Below are 18,338 nucleotides of genomic sequence, written 5' to 3' on the forward strand. Positions count from 1 at the left end.
AAGAATAAAATTCAATCCGTTATTTTTCCCTCTATTGGATCAATACGATTATAAGTTTCGAAAACTACTTTTGTTACTTATTACCACTTTACGAATCAACATATTAATGAAAACTTTCATCGTAAAATGCACGCATCTATTTATATTTTAAACATCTATTACATTCATTAGGAAAAACTTTAATTTGGATTTTATAGATAGTTAATAACAACTTTTTATGAAGTTCACTCGTAATTCCAACAAGAATCACCTTCATTGATTTTCTATTTTGTTTGTTTTATCTTTGTATTCTACATAAACTATACCATATACTTAAATAAACATGATTTTCTCTCATTATCCATAAAATTATGATGGTGTGGTCGCTCAAAATAATTACTATATATTAATCATTATAAGTATGTTTCAAAATGAATATCGGGGTCTTAAAGCTATGTAATATGTCTCAAGTTTCACGTACGTTTATTAATTATACGTGAAATGAAAGAAAAACTGCAACAATTTTAGTTGTCAAGCTCTAAAGCCTACAGATGATTGTTTGCGTGCTAGCTTTGTAAATGAAATGATGCACCATGACGATTAAGACTTTCTTTATCTTGTATTCAGCGGCGAATCAACATTTCTTGTTAATGAAAAAGTAAACACTCATTATGTGCGTATCTGGGGATCAGAAAATTTTGAAAAACACTATTCATCATTCATAGAGATAAAGGGAAGTAAAATGAATAAACATATTTTATTTATTCTCTCATTTCCGGTTTTTAATGCAGTTTAGTTGTCATGTTATTAATAGAACTGCAAGTGTTTGATATTGAACAGACTCATTGTTTGTCATGTTATTCGTACATTTATCTATTTTAAAACTATGACAGTGCCGGCGGTACAAATACCCAAAGCGGTAGACTAATTGGTTAGTAGGCCCAGTTCAAGCACTTTTCACTTTTCGTTGACGGGTACATATCTGTTGATGTATTTTTAAAATATTCTCCTAAACAGAGATAGTGTATATAATTACAATGTACAAAAAGCGCTGTTTCTCACAGAAAAGGGTGGTTTAATTTAATGATTTACACTTACTACCCCAGTTTACATAAGGCTATAACATTTAGATGATTGGTACTAATCAAAGTTTTTTTCCTCTGGGATTAATGATGTTCATTATATAATTTGTTCCTATGTCCAATAAAATGAATCTGCCGCTTTTAGAATTAAATATGACTACATTTTGAAGAAATTTATATACTAATATACAACTCTGTGTTCGGCACAGTGAAAAAAGTGACAATGAGAACTTCTTACTTTTCCAAGTAAGCATGTTATGATATGATTCTTATTCTTGAAAAAACTAAAAACTGATATTCCATTTTTATGTGATTTTATATCTTTTAGGACAGATCAATATAACCATTGAGAGCAACATTCATCATCATTTGGTGTTCTGTCTGGTGGCAGGTCCCTTACTCCACTGCTAGTTTCCAACCATTTCTATCCCAAGAATTCTCTTTCATCCCCTTGTAATTTTCATTTTTTTTATTTCATCTATTAACTTAATTCCTTCTTCCTCGCTTCCTTTCTCCTTTTACTGACCTTTCCAAAGTAGTTGTCAAGATTCCACCGTTCTCTCTAACCCTATGATCTAACCAGTTTTCGTTTTTTGGGGGAACTTCCCGCATAAGTTGTCTATCTTTCTTCTTTAATCATGTTCTTTAATCAAACTAATACTTTACTGAATTTAACTAACCCTTTAAGCCTTACTTCAGTCTCACTCCCTCTTCTTCATCGTCCAAGATTCATTTCACATACAAGATACGTAGCATACGAACCATTTGGTTAACCGCTTCCTTAATTTATTCTAAGTCCTTACTTTTACTACGTAGTAATTTCCTTTCTTACTAAAGGCTCCTTTGACAATGGTATTCTTTTACTTATTTCCATTGAGTTCTTCCAGTCCTTTGTCATCATGTCAAATATCTGCAATTGTTTTCTTTTTCTATTCTTTCTACACTTGTCATTTACCACTAAATCCTTCTTGTTGTTCACTTCTATTACAACTTAGATCAACTTAATAAACAAACTGGAAATTCGAAACCTGTTCAAAAACTATAATTAAATGATAATTTTCTTTTTTCGATTCCAGTTTGAATCCAATAATTATCGTTATATAATTACAGTGAGAAATGGTCACCGTTTCCATCTTTTATTTCCCTTTATACTTAATTAAAAATATACTTTATATATATATATATTATATACCCTACTTTGGTTTTATAATCTTTCTTAAAATGAACCGTTTTGTTGAAAAATTAAGTTTATTCTTTTTAGTTTCTTCTTTTAAATTAATCTAAATTATTGTACTTAAAAAAAACAGAAATTGTAACAGAGTAATAAAAAATAATCTTGTGTAGTATTAATATAAGATAATTAAACTAATTATTTTAATGTAACCTTTACGAGGATTAACTACAACTAAACGAGTAAAAATAATATTCAGTACATCTGAAATTAAATGCGGTATGTGTTATTCTTGAGTATTTCAATTAGATGAGAATTTTTTAATAACATATTTTAGTCAGAAATAATAGACTCAATTGACCACTAGAGCAGGCGCTTGAAGTTTTTTTTTAATAATTACATAATAAAAATTACTTAACTAGTCTCACTCGAAAAATATCACCATAAAGCTATTATTACCATGTTTGTTGTCTATATCTACAAAAATTAACTTTCTTTTTTTTTAATAATTCATATATTTAAAGATTCATATATAAAAACACATAAATATTTCTGCAATGTAAAACGTTGTAGATAACAAGTTAACAAATTTTGACGACATATTTATAAAAAAAAACTATATTTTAAAATTTCATTGTAAAACGTAAAAGGTTTTATTGGAAATATGTGTAAGTAAACCACAAAATAACAAATTTATTACATAACATTTATTAAATTACCTATTTATTATATTAAAAACTAATCTTGTTTATTTTCCCGTCAAGCGCTATAGCAGAGCTATAGATTTAGAAGGGAAAGTATTGTAATCGATCAAATTTGGATGTATGCAGTTTTTACCGGATCTTTACGTTTTGACACCTAAGGAACCCAAAATACCCAAAAATCGAATGGAAATTTTCCGGATGTTCATATGTACTTGTGTATGTTCGATGTCGCCCTCTAAATTACCATATATCTTCAGAACTACTCGACCGATTTTGACCAAACTTGGTCAGATTACTTTTATATATGGGACATTAATGCTATTAAATTTTCAACCTAAAAGGTCAAGGAGATGAGCTTATACAGTAAGGTCACTTTCAGTATCTCGAGATTTTGCCTAATTAAGGTCTTAGTTTTCTTAGGTACATTTGTTAACGAATAAATAAAAAATAATATTTCAATAAAATGTTTTTGCAAAATCATACCCCCCCCCCCCAAATGCTCTAAATAAACTAGTTTTCATATGTTTAGTTAAATTTTTTTTCTAATTTATTTTTGTTTTATTTTCATTGCTGCTTAAAAATATTTTCAGGAAAATAATTTTTTCCTTCTTTAATAATAAGAGGGGTTTATCAAAATGCCTTGTATAAATATTTTATGTATATTCAAGGGTTTTTCACAACTACACTGAATCTAATCATTTTTTTGTACAGGAAAATCCTTTGATAACCCGGTAATAAGTTTACTAGGCAGAAAAAAATGATGATTTTTTCAAACTCGATTATTATTAGATCATAAATTTTTTAAATTTTACTTCAGTTTCTCAAGTTTGACTTTTGTTTTACTCTACTTCACCGTTAGGTTTTGTGGATATAGAATTTAATTTTCTAAAAAAAACAAAAATTTAAAAGCTAAACAGTCGAATTTTAAAGAAATATGCCTACCACAAACCACATTAAGATTTTTTCTCGGTTTAAAATCCAATTTATAAGTAAATAATTGAAATATTTGCTTTTATTACTTTTTGAGCATCCCTTTTATTAATATAGTATTTTGAATGAGTTGAGTGATAAAGGGTGTTCATTTAACTCATTAAAAATAATACTCCAATTTTAATGTAATCATTTAAATTATTATGATTTTTTTTAAAGTTCAGAAACATAACTGAATTTTAGTGAACATTTTTTACTGAAATACAATTCAATAAATATTCGTTTAAATTTTCCTTTATAAATTCATTTTAAGATGTAACATTAATTTTCATTTTATTATTCCTTTTATTAATTACCAAACAACCTATATTATATAATAAATAGAGTAAACTAGAGGTATGTTATTGGATGATTGTAGTATTTTTTAAACTTGACGGATCAAATTTTCAGTTCTTGAAGTTTGCTTCATATTTTTATTTATCCTGTATTTAATATTTTTTGAATTTACAAAGAAATAACGGATTGATTTTAATAAGAAATCCGTTCTGTACAGGCCAAAACAAAACTCCTAAAAATGAGAGACTTTTCATATCCATTTACTTTTACGATCAACGTAACGGAAGAATTCTGGTAGCGGGTTCGATAAAAATAAGCAATTAGGGTAAGCCCCTGCTTTTCGTCGTGTGCCGGGGAGATGAGATGACCTAGGTCCAGGGTCGTAGAGCAGAGGCTGTGTAGTGATGTATTGTAGGCGGGCGGAATGAGATCAGAGTTCCGTGGTAGGGGCAAAGCGCGCTTCTGACCCCACACTGTAATAACCAGTCAGTATGCCTCCCGCTCGATCGGTGTGTGGTTGTCGATATCTGTTATGTGTATATATTTACAACACGTGTGTTTTTGTGCGCGTCGAGACACGGATGCATTAATAAACAGCTACCAGCATATCATTATTTTATAATTACAATTCTGGTGTTTCCCAAGCTACCATCATAAAATAGGTAATGTAAAGACGTCATTTTATATTTACTTTAGCAATGCTGTGTTTATACAGGTTTACATTTATTGCAGATATACAAACATGTTGATGATGTTCTAACAATAAAAAAAACGTAGTGTTGTAATAATCTGTTTTTAAAGAAAGAGAAGTAAAGAACTTCAAATGAATTATTATAGCAATTACAATTAAATTTTGTTACAAGTATCACTCTCGTTATTGGTAAAGTTAATCAAATGAATGACAAATATACGTGTGCGTGTATAAAGTGGAGGAAAATTGAATATTTATATATTTTTTTCTTCTTTAGAAAGCACGATTTAACGTAAACGACCCTTTCTTTCAATGACTAGTTTGATTTTTTTTTGACTAGCATCTTTATAATTCATTCTTTAAAAAAAAAATCATAATTTCAGATTAAAAACTAATTGCACATGAACGTAAATAATAATTTAACAAAGAAAACAAATTTATCCATCAAAAGATGATTAAAAATCTTTCTTAATAAGTATACAAGAAAGATACATATATTTATTTATTAAAAAATGAAAATTCTTATTAATTCATTAACAATTAAACTTAAGGAATGTTGATTGTTATTTATGGTAACATTACTCTATTAGTGGTGTTATTACTATATTTTCACGTTGAAGAAATTAATGAAAAAAATAGTTTTTTTTTTACTACAGAAAATATTCTTTTATATTACTTAAAAATAGTAATGTACTAAAAACGTAAATATTCTTACTTGAACAGAGCAATATAGTAACTAAAAAGTATAATATAAAACTAAAAAAAGGAAAACAAAGCTTTTGTGTTCATTAAACAACCGATTCTTATAAAAATATGTAATATATTTCTATTTTTTATTTATTTATAAAAACAAATAAGAATTTTTTTTTAATAACTTTATAAATTAACTAATTCTACATGACTACATTTATTTGTTCCCATTTTAAAGTATATCTTAATACTTTTTAAAACTATAACTTAAAAAAAGTTTTATTTCTACAACTTGTTCATATATTGAGACTGATTGGGTGTGTTCTGTAAATCTCAATTTTTCTAGTTGCGGGAGCCTTTTTTTCGTAACCTTTGGATTTAGAATCATTTAATTTTGATTAATTTAGGAATTTAATAATACTGTATCCTCATTTTGTTTTTATTTAGATAAAAGTCTTGCGACTTTTAGTTGTACAGTTTTCATCTAGATCAATACGTCAGGCAAGCATCCTTTTTTTTGTTATGGATAAAGAAAATGTCACAAACATGTAATTATAAATCGTATAATTTATCGATTATAAATCACGTTATATGTTTTTAAGATAATAATAGTTCTTTTTATCGTTTTTATCTCGTTAATGATTTTATTAACTCAGAAATATACTTTTATTCACTGCCACATGAATCATTGTTGTTGCATTTAATTATAGTACATTCAAGGCTATACTGGAAGTTTTATTTACTTCGATACTGAGAATAAAAAATATTTTCTATGAAATAAATGTTAGTTAAATATGTTTTGCTACAATAATCTCTATCCACTAGTAAAAGATCTATGTAATGTTTCGTATATATATATATAAACAGACGTGTTGAAACACGTTTCCTTAGAACAACAACGTATTATTTTTTATACATAATTTTACTATCACGATAAAATTTTGTAGTTACGGTGGAGTTCAGTATAAAATGTTGGTTTTCCTAGCGGAGTGGTATTGTGGAAGGTTCCTAAATTAAAAGAAGGTTCTGAGTTCGAAACCCAGCCAGGCTTAGTCTTTTAACACGTTGAAAAATGTATTTATCATCATAAAAAAAAATTATGGTAGTTGTATTAGAGTATGCAGACTTGTATTACTGAAGAAAAAAAATCAATTTAAAATTGAGACTGTAATAATTAGATTATCATTAACATTAATTAAGATTATTGCCTTGGTTGTGGGTAGTAATCAAGTCTTTTTCTCTCTCAGTAGAATAACGTAGTTAATGAATAATTAATTGAACTATAATGATTTAGCTACTGATTTACATGACAGTCAAATGTTGTAGAATAATATTACTTTCATCCTGAAAAAAAAATTGAAAACGAAAAGTGCTTTATAAAAATATAATTATAAAAAGTTAAGAAAGGAATGAAACATACTGCATTAGTGTGAATTTTTTATAATACCATCCCGTAAATATTGATAAGAAAATTTCATCCATTTTTCGAATAAACTTTGTTCGTGTGTAAGGTGATCAATTGCGTATTCAATTGATAGGAACGTTGGTTCCTATCAATCGAGACAATAATTAAAAATTCGAGGCATGATTAAGATCAAAATACAGTGGAACCCGCGAATAAAGAGCTGCCTTGTAACGAGAATTTGGTTTTAACGAGCAAAATTTCGGAATTTGTTAGTTTTCTATCATATTAATGATAAATTAACTTGCTTTTATCGAGGTATCAACGCATCATAAACTTTATTATTACGAGCATTTTCATTTTTACTTCCTTCAACGAAGAAAGAATTTTGATTGCGAAAAATTTCCGTTCTCAGATTTTAACGGAAATATCCAATTTGGCCATTTCTGAATTCATTTTGACTTGTTTGGCGTTACGTATGTAAGTATGTATCTCGTATAACTCGAAAACGATTAGCCATAGAATTTTGAATTTAGGACTGTTGTAACATCTAGTTGTGCAATTCCCCTTTTGATTGCAATCTACTGAACAAAAAATGTCCAAAAAAGAACAAAATCCAAAAAAATGGATTTTGGACTTTTTCTTAACTGCAGTTATAAGCCCTCATTGAGAGATTTTCAAGATATATCATAAGTGGTACGTACTTATTTTCATTGGTTCAAGTGTTACAGCCAAATGAAATTTTAGTTAATGAAATATTTGAATCTTACAAGGGGAAGGCACATCGGTTCGAATGCGCCTTCATCCTCTTTTTTAAATTTAAATATATTGATTTATTAATAATTATTAACCTGTGATTGTAAAAAAACGTTTTCAATAAATAATAAAAAATTTATATATATATATAATAGTTTCCACTTACCAACAACCTTTAATAGTATGTTCGAGCGCTTTCGGATCAGTAATCCATCCTCAGGAACATTGATTTATAGATAAAATAATGTCAACGTTATCCGTCATGCCAGTATGAAGGTTTCAATTGTTATCTGTATAACAATATACATAATTGTATATTTATAACAATTGAGACCATCATACTGACATGACGGATAACGTTGACATTATTTTACCTTTTGAGGATCAAATGTTATGTTTATAATTTTTGTTTTTAAAATTCGTTTTAGTACATTAATGATATGTGATATAAATAATTATAATTATAACATATCAATGTTTATATATTACTATTATTATAAATTACTATTATATAAATAAATTATATATCAATATCAACGGGCCATGATTAATAAAATTAATAATAAAAAAAATAAATATGAAAAAATATCAAGTTATTAATGAAATAAAATTTTATTACTTTTCATTTAAAAAAAAGTGTATATTTAATTAATAGGCGTACAAGAGTTCACATCAAATTTTTAAAATATTAAAATTAAAAAAAAAAGGTTAAATAATAATCAAATAATCTCAACGCAAGGGAACTTCCACTTCTTCATTTACAAAATATACATTACGATTTGTACGTAAAGATTGTGAAATTTTATCTTAGCCTTGTTCAGGTCAGGTCTGAGGGGTGAACAAAACGTTTGTAACGGAACGTACAATTCAAGTACGTATAGTACAAGTTCCATTGAGGTATTACAAAGGCTGGTAGTGTTTTTAATTACTCGGGTTTTTCAGTTTTTCAAAATTCCAGGAAAGACTGGGACTACACAATGATCCGTCAAAACCACCCAGACAGGTTCATCGTACTCTATAGCACATTTTAAACGATTTAAGTGAAAGTCTGAAGAGGGGCATGGTTAAAAATAAATTTTACCTGTCCGTAAACAGGTGTGACAGAAAATTTTGTGTGGTGTTCATTTGTTACTTTCCTCGATTTTGGTAAATCTTACTGCACACTTATTACCATTTTTGCTAATTCATTGAACGCTAATAGTTTTGGTTAAAAACTAAACTTATTAGCGTCTAAAAGTTGTATTACATCTAAATTTTATTTCTTAGCCTATAATACAAAACATCTATATTTTATTTTAAAACAGCTTCTTCTCAGGTATACAATATATTTTTTTGTATTGTAATAGATAATGACGGCGTAAAAATTTACGGTTACGATCATTTTAGTGGTTTAAATAAAGTTTTTGGTTAAACAATTTTGAATAATTTTAAAAGCTTTCCTTCTGGATGTACAATTTTTAAAATCTAATATAAAATCGATATCATTGCATTTTATTAAAATAAAATGCGCTTAAATTTTATCGAATTATAAAATTTTGAAAATTTGACGAAATAATGTAATTATCATGTTCATAGTGTTATTTTTTTTTAAGTGTAATTAATTATATATATATTTTTTTATTAACAGCAGCCGTTGTAAAATACAGATCATATGAAGAAATGTAATTATTACACAATAATATTCAAGTAATATACTAATGTTGGATTTTCATTAACAAAATTTCCAAAAACTAATAATCAAAATAATTAACCAGGAATATTTTTGCAGAATTCCAATATTTTTCATTTATACAATATGTAATAAAATTAGTCAACATTTTTCAACAATATTTGCTTATGTCGGGTCCTGGAAAAGCTGGGTATATTCCGATCTACCGTGATAGATAGATTATTCTGATCACCAGTCACCCGTTTCCTTTATCCTAGATCCGTTCTTTCCTGTTGTTATTTCTGTGGTCGCAGATCTGTTCCTGCTATTTTTTTCCTCTTGAGGATTCCAGGATCTAAAATCGGAACAGAAGAATCCAGAGTCCTTGGTACCTGGTAGGAGGAGTTGCATGAGGAATCATCTGATATTGTGCCTGGCACTAGGTTCCTTACGCCACTTTTTTCCTATCCAGTTCTGCCTTCTATTAACTTCATCTTTCTGCTTCTACTGAAACTCCGACTGCAGTTCACAAGATTCCACTTACTCCAATCACATGTCCTAACCAGTTCCATTCATTATATGTACTTTTCGCATAAATGCACTTTCTTTTGTAATCCTGTTCGTTATTCATCATTCCTCACTTTATCCGTCGATATTACACTACGAAACACTCATTCCTCTTCCTCTCTCTCTAACCATCCCTCATATCCACATTTTAAAAGCCTCAATCTAGTTCCTCTCCCTCTTTCTCATTGCCCATGCTTCTCTACTTCACTTCCATATAACAAATCACTCCGTACATAGCATTTGACTAGTCTCTTTATTAACACTAAATCCAGACTTCTACTACATAGAAACTCCCTTTTCTTGCTGAAAAGCTTGTTTTGTTGTCGCTATTCTTCCTTTTATTTCTGTTGCGCTCTTCCAGTCCTCTGTTACCATGTTAACCGAAATATCTGTAATTTTTTACTTTTTCTATTCTTCCGTCGCTTCATTATTTACTAAATCCTCTTTGTTGTTTGTTTTCATTACTTTAGTTTATCCTACATTAATTTTCATACTGTACATTTTCATTACTTTCTTCAGGGCTGTTAATAATCTTTGTGTGTGTCATCAGATAGAATTACCAAATCATCAGCAAACCTTAAGTATCTTATTTTCGTTCTCCTATGCTTATTCCTTCTCTTTCTTCTAATGTATTCCTTATATCTTGAATGTAAATTTTGAACAGTGTCGGTGAAAGATTTATTTTTATTTATTTTCATTCTCTGTTTGTCTTATGTATACTTCCTTAATTAACCTTCTATCTTTTCGTTCTACATTTTTTATTTTTTTTAAATCTCCATCATTTTCTTCCGTTTGACATTATTAAATGCCTTCTTTCTCTAACTAGGAAACACAGACACAACATTTTAGCGGCACAGGCTGTTAAACTTGTTCTTCTGTTATGTACATTTTCTGGTACCAGTTTTGGATGAGAATTATCTTGTATAATATCCGATGGTTGTAAAATAATTCAAATGGCTGAAGTGCCAAATTTTGTCCTAGGCCTTTTATCCCCCATCAAAAAAAAAACCTTGAATAAATTTTTCCTTAAGGAACTAACCAAGTTCAACAAACATATTACTGCAAATTTTTATGTAATTCCATTCAGGGAATAGATACTGTTTCATCAGTTGATGTTATTTTAAACGAATGCAGAAGTTTAAAACAATAGTTTCAAGTTATTATAGAGATATTGAATGTTTATGTTCGAGTCTGATAATCCAAATAAAAAATAATAAAATAGTTTTAATAGTGGATAAATTTACAGATTTATACATTTATTTAATAGTGGATAGTTTTCCTCACGATTGAGTAGATTTTTAGAAAATAAGAATATTTGAGTGTTGAAATACAAACAGTAGATTTGATGTTTGGGAAAGAAATCAAAGAGAGACAAATAAGACAAAGAAGTTCTGGGTGTAATATTACAGAAGGAGGAATAGCAGATGGAGTTGCCGGTTGGTCAAACAACCAAGGGTAGAAAAAGTAGGAGGTCTATGTGTTCAATCTTTTGGGATAAAAGTAATAACGGGAAACAAGGAATGCTAAAGGAAATAAAACTTTTCTATCTATCTCGCTCAACAAATATTCTTCTTCTTTGAACCTGTTTTAATCTTTAGACGTCTTCTATATGGATTCCTTTTGTACATTCTGCTTATGTTTTCATAAGATTGTAATGAACATCATCAATTATTTTCTCCATATATATATATATATATATATAAATGGGAGTTTTGGTCTTCCTCTGTTTTGTTTTTCTCATAATATAACCGCCTATTATAGGTTTTTTTATAATTCCCACATAAAGCATAATGTACCTACTACGTTGGCGTCATTGAATTTTAATATTTTACAGTTAAATAACATTTCGAAAGAATCTAGCCTATTATCCAAATATCAGCTACATAGTGATATGATCCATACTTAATTATTTGGGGATATTTTTATTTATTTTTCCCAAAAATATAAATTTATTTTCATGATCTTACTGCTAGGTAGATGAAACTTTTCTCTTCATCTCTTCAGTAATTTCTTCACAATAGTTATGGTAAAAATGCGCTTCATAAAACATACTCCCTCCTGTGTTTGTATATATAAGCAAAAGTTTGGTACAAGTAGTTTAGAAGTCCAGTAGAAGAAAAATAATATTTGCCATTTCCATTTCCGAGATTCTAAACGAATTGAAATGTTGTCATTCGTATCTTAATAAAAGAGAAAAGTTATGAGAACGTGAAGGTTTTTCTGTAACAATTTGAAGAATACTGAGGAAAGTGATAAAAATATTCTGTATCGATTTTTAGAAAAGGGGAGATGGCATACAAAATAGAAGCGGGTTGCTATACCGTCAGAATATGGATGTATTAACAAACAAAGCAAGAAAGTTTTTTCCCCTTTTATAAAATAATAATTGTTTGTGTTATTTCAGTCGTGTTTAATCGTAGGAATTTAATTAGGCTATTTACTCATTCTATTGTAATATCTCAATTTCATAATTAAAGTTAAAAAAAGTAATAGTAAAAAGCAATCATTATTGTTTTGCGTATTCATACATGAATAAGTAAGAAAAAAAAATTATTAAATACACTGTGATATTTCAATGTCACTCACGAGCCACTCAAACTACTGTACATTTTGAGTATATCGTGAAACAAAACAGCAAAAATTTATTCCCAACTTCTTAAAATCCGAAACTTATTCAAAAAACTTACTTGCAAAACCATTCTCAATTTTCTTCCACTTCACGTCATTGAAAGAGCTGGTTATGGGATACCAACCGTTTTTTCTAGATGTTTTTATTCCCTTATTATTATTATTATATTATGAAGACGATAATATTCAAAATGATTTCACTGAATTAAATTTCTGGAAGAGAATTAACAATTTCTTTTTTGAAATCGTAACTCTAGACTATAGCTTCTTGAATTAAAAGGCTGAAACGTTTTTGTTATACTTAAAATATTGGCAAGAATATCTCCTAAGAAGAGTAATTTTTTTCTATTAAACTGCATACCTTATATTGTCTTTAAGGTGACTTAAATTGAAAACGGACTGTACTTTTTCCTTTATTATAAAGGAAGGAATGCAAAACTAAACAAATTATATTTTATAATTAAAATAACATATTTAATCATTTAAATGGAAAATTATGATAACGATTCATGAATGATGAATTCCTTTTTTTTGATAAAATAAAAGACATGTTATATTTATAAAATATTTTTTGCAACGGAATATGCTCGTATTACGTATACTCTATACAATCGTATACGTAAATAAAATGTATGTGGAACTTTTTGTATAACTGACAATCTAATGACATCATAGATCCAAAAATTTATGATAAATCCACCGAGTAAAATTTTATATTGCAATATTTCTTATCTTATAACGTAATATGATTTTGTGGTTTCAACTGCATAACGTAATTATTTATTACAGCAGTTCTTTGTGTTTTTGTCTAGCGCCAGATTATATCGTAGTCTGTAAAATGATACATTATTATTTAAAAGGTAATTTGAATGAAATAAATTTCTTGAGAAAAATATATATAAAATAGCGCAATATTCTCAACGCCACCGGATTGTGAATGTTAATAATTTATTTTTTAATTAAATAATTCAAAAATATTATGTTTTTAACTTTAAAATTAATTACAAATACAAGAAATTCGATAATGTTTTATTTTTATTTATTATTTTCATTACATAAATAAATATATAGAAAAGTAAATGGTATTAAATATTGAAAATACATTAAAAAAAAGTTCAACTTTATTTTATCTCTGGACTAGATCTTAAGATTAAATGTTAAATTTTAAGTTTACACAAGTTCCAGGAAAGTGTAGTAATAGGTTTCCTAACTAGAGTTCTTGATTTGAATAATAATTAGGTTTATACAACATAGTATTTTTCTGAAGTCAAGAAATTTGACTTCAGAACCTTAGTTCTGAAGTCAAATTAAGTACAAGTAGTATTAAAATAAAAGATAAATAAAATTAAAATTTTGGTGAAATTGTAATCTTATTAATTATGATTGTAAATGTTTATTTAAATTTTTATTTTTTAAGGCAGAATTTCTTTATAATTTTACGATTATTAACTTATTTTAGGTCATTAAAACATAAAATAAGCTAAATTTTAATATTAACATTTTAAAAATGATAGGAAAGTTTTGAAATTCCACATATTGAGGATGATTCGTCAAAACAATTTTAACAAATTATAAAGAATTCTATAAAAATATAATCTATAAGAGTGTTTTTTATACAGTTTATACGTACAAAAAAAGGTAATTTATTATGTCTTTCTAATAACTAGTATGCTGTCTATTTTTATTTTCTTCACTTTTTCATATAATTTGAAATTTCGGGAATCAAGTCTGAGTGATGGACTGATTTCTGGCTGCTATAAACTGGTGTATATGTATATAAATATATATATATGTTTAAAGTACCAAATGAGTTTATTTTTTTATTTCAAAAAAAGTAAAAACGCTTTTTTAGTTTTGAATTACTTTTCTATTCAGTGTACAAGTTGAAAAATAATCATTTGCATACAGCTCTGCAGTACAAAGCAATAAATTGTAAAAACTCCAAAAAACATTTATAACAGGTAGATCGTATGACTTTTCAGTGTGATCTCCTCTGGATTCCTTCCGAGCTATAAATAATTTTGGGTAGGATCTTAACGATGTTTGAAGCAAGTTGGTGTCACATTCCAAGTATTATACATACTTTTAGTATTTGCGAAATTTCTCCGAAATATTTGCATATTTTCATCCAGTTCTTGAGTCATATGTTTCTCCACTGCTAGGAGACCTACGAATAAAATACACTTACTGCTGCTCTTTCTTCCGTCTTTTACTACATTATATATCATTCATCGTTATTTTGAAAACGATAATTTTACACTGCACCTATTTATAAATAATAACATGGATTTATGGTAGAGGTTGTATACTTTTAAGAAATTGTTATTACATTTTCTACAGAGTTAATTGATTTATCCTTTCTTGGAACATAAGCTAAGGTACATAATTCCTTGTTTAGCGTGGTGTTACACCGTATCTTAATTTTCTTTCATAAATTCCTTCTTTATACTGAGTAATATTTACTATAAATAGAATGTAGCAGAACAATAGAAATTATGTAAAAACGTTACTATCGACTTGATTGTTAGCACATATACCCAATGCTGCAACATATAGTAGTATTAAAATCATTGAGGTACTGTCGTTGATATAAAACCACCGTGTGTGAAAACCAATAACAATCTTTAAAATCTCCCTAACAGTATCCATAGCAACATGCACTGTTGCCAAGACGCCAGTGTTATTATGCAGAAGTGCTGGAGGAATCGTTAGTGTTAATCTGTACGATATCATACAATTTTATTTTTATATCACATGATTTTATCCCTGAACATTTGTTAGTTGTTATTTAGTTTTCTGTTTTACAATTACTAATATTTGTTTTAAACAATTTATTTTAAGAATTTTTTTTTCAAAAAAAATGGTATAAGAGGTTATAGTTTAGTACCGGAATCTTTATTACTCGGATCTTTTTAATTAATAACGATAAATTATCAGTGAAAGGGTAACCAAGGGTTTTTGTTGTAATCCTTAGAATTACATATGTATCATACAAATTTCAACAGTTCAATTACCAACTCAAGTTAATACTTGCTTTTATTTGTTTTTATTTATTAACATAATTTGATTCTTTTTTATTTTATTAATGTCAACTATTTCGATTTTAAATAACTATTTGAAATTTTATATTTTTTACTTATTCTTTATATGATTAATTTATTTTTAGGTAAATATTTCATTTTACAAAACTATATGTTTTGATATGCATAACTTTCCTGAGATATGAATTCTACAATTTTGTATAGAATATTATTAAATAATAAAGGGCTGCATTGTATTATTTCCGCAACAATTCAAGCTGATAAAAATTAATAATTTTTCGACATGCCCTTCGTTCCACCATTTTACACGAGTTTAAAGTAATATTTTAATTGAAAAATGGGAATAAAAATAAATTTTAAGAGATGGATAAAAAAAAATGTGGTAATTACTTTTCGCTGATGACTGCACAGTGGAACAGTTGGTCTGTTTTTAAAATTTCTTTATGTAGTATTATTAATGTTGGCTATCTTAAATATTTAATAATTTAGTGATGCCGTAATTATAGATTATCTTAATTATTTATATGTATATTTTTATATAAATTATACTGATAAGGTATTATAGACTGCGCTGTGAGTCAGCATTGTTTATTTCACCACAGCTGTCAATGTAATTTTAATTTTTTTATTCTGTATAAAATTTAATTCTTTTGTTATATGTTCAATTTTATTTTCTTAAAGTGTATTGAGTTTAATGAAAATGTTTAATAAATTTATTACAATATTTTTCTTTTTTCAAAGACTTGTAAAAATATTATTCACGAGATCATTAATTGTATAAAACCCAAATGTATTTTAGATATATAAATATATATATATATATTTATTTAATAGATCGAAAAATTAATCTACGGGTATGTACAGAATGAATAATCTAATTCTGTAGTGTACGTATGAAAACGTTTTGATGATATCACATACATAGAATTTTAAATAAACAGGTACGTAAAATAAAACATTCTTTAAAAAAAATTGAATGCGGTAAATAGAAGTTAAAAAGAAATAATAATAATAACTAAAAAAGGCAAAAGAATCACGTTACAATGAAATAAATGGAATTTAATTTTGAATTTCTACATATTATTCTTGGAAGTAATAGCGTGTAATGTAACTTCTGATATGACTGAAAATTTCGTTGAATTAAAAACTGGTTTAATATTAAGTTAAAATAATAAGAATTTGTATTTTATTTTGTTATTTATATCGATAAACGGGATATGCTAGGCTTGGAACAGCTAAATTATGTAGCAAGATTATTAAATAAATAATTCTTTTTTTTCTTTCTGAATTGTATTACGAGTCTGATTTGTATTCGCTTACACATAACTCTACGAATAAATTCATTATAAAATTAGTGCATAAATTTCATATTCTTATTGATCACCTACGTGACGAAATGTATAGAAATAACTATGGTATTATTACATAATTAATAAAAGCAGCTTTTATTTTAAAAACTATAACTTGTCTCATAAAAATAGAGCATCTGTAACAAACAGAATGCGGTCACTAACGCAAGAATGAGTGATTAATTACCGCTTAATCTGATATCATCTGACTAATACTTAATAATAAATTTGAAGGTTAAATAATCAATACTCTTTTGACCATTGCGGTGGATTGATTTTAGACATTCAAACTTATTTTAGCCAATCAAAACTAAGTAGTTAAGGATAAACAAAAAGCATTTTTCCTAATTTAGGTAAAAATAAGTACTATAAATTAATTTATAAATCCATTACATTTTATCATATAGCTAAAACAGTACAATAACCAATTAATTAAATTTTACCCTATCATTATTTAAATCTTTATATATCAAAAATAAAAATTAGTCGGACTGCTCAGTGAATCAGGAAGACTCTTTTGAACGGATTATACTTTGGTATATTAATGGGTAAGTCTATTAAAAATACGTGATGCTTAAAAAGAAACATACGACGCGGTTGGAGCGGTTCCATGACTCGGTTCATCTAGACGACCTATAGCCTGATCACGTTCCAAAGCCACTGGGAGTTCACTTGGTTCTTACAAAAAAAATTTGATAAGTCCATTTTATGCAGTTGTTTAATATTTAATAGTTCAAATTCTTTTTTTTTTATATGCGACTGGTATTTTCAAATAAATTTTTATTATTTTATGACGCAGCACGAGAGAGTGTAAAAATAAGATCCCACAGCATTCACAGCCAATAACAACTGGCTGTTTGGCTGTGCCATGGTGTGGTCTGTGTAATCTGGAATACTTGCTCCACAATAGACTGAACCAGTATTAGGAAATACCAGCGTAACGAACTTTAAATATAGTGGATTTATACATACAGATATAACAATACATTTCAGATATTGAATAAAAAAAAAAAATTATTACGAATTCTGTATGAAAAAATCTAACAGTGGCTGAAATAATTTTGGATTCTAATTTTGCATTATCAGAACATTAAAACCCAAATGAATTCAATGTGAAATTATTCGTATAATTTATAAAATTTTTTTCTTCGTGGAAATTACTACCTTTCAATGAAGTTAAATTCCAAAATCTCATTAAGGGTTCATTAAAAAATGTAATAACACGATATGCTCATATAAAAATGCTGAAACTGATAAATGAATCTTAGAAAGTAATAGGGAAAACGTTATTTCGTCAACAAGTATCATAAATTAAAAAAAAATCATTTACTTAAAAATTATAAAGATATGATTTTTATTTATTT

At 27.3% G+C, this 18,338-nt stretch overlaps 1 protein-coding gene across 1 annotated transcript in view; it reads left to right on the plus strand.

Moving 5' to 3' along the window:
- Window positions 1–4,673: 4,673 nt before the first annotated feature.
- The window catches only part of LOC142321824 (uncharacterized), a 202,316-nt gene continuing 188,651 nt past the window's right edge, over window positions 4,674–18,338 (plus strand). The window contains exon 1 of the mRNA XM_075360254.1: window positions 4,674–4,864. The gene's annotated coding sequence lies outside the window, so the exon portion shown is untranslated. The remainder of the gene's footprint in view (window positions 4,865–18,338) is intronic.

The sequence above is a fragment of the Lycorma delicatula genome, chromosome 3 (assembly GCF_047948215.1).
Source record: "Lycorma delicatula isolate Av1 chromosome 3, ASM4794821v1, whole genome shotgun sequence".
Taxonomy (NCBI): domain Eukaryota; kingdom Metazoa; phylum Arthropoda; class Insecta; order Hemiptera; family Fulgoridae; genus Lycorma; species Lycorma delicatula.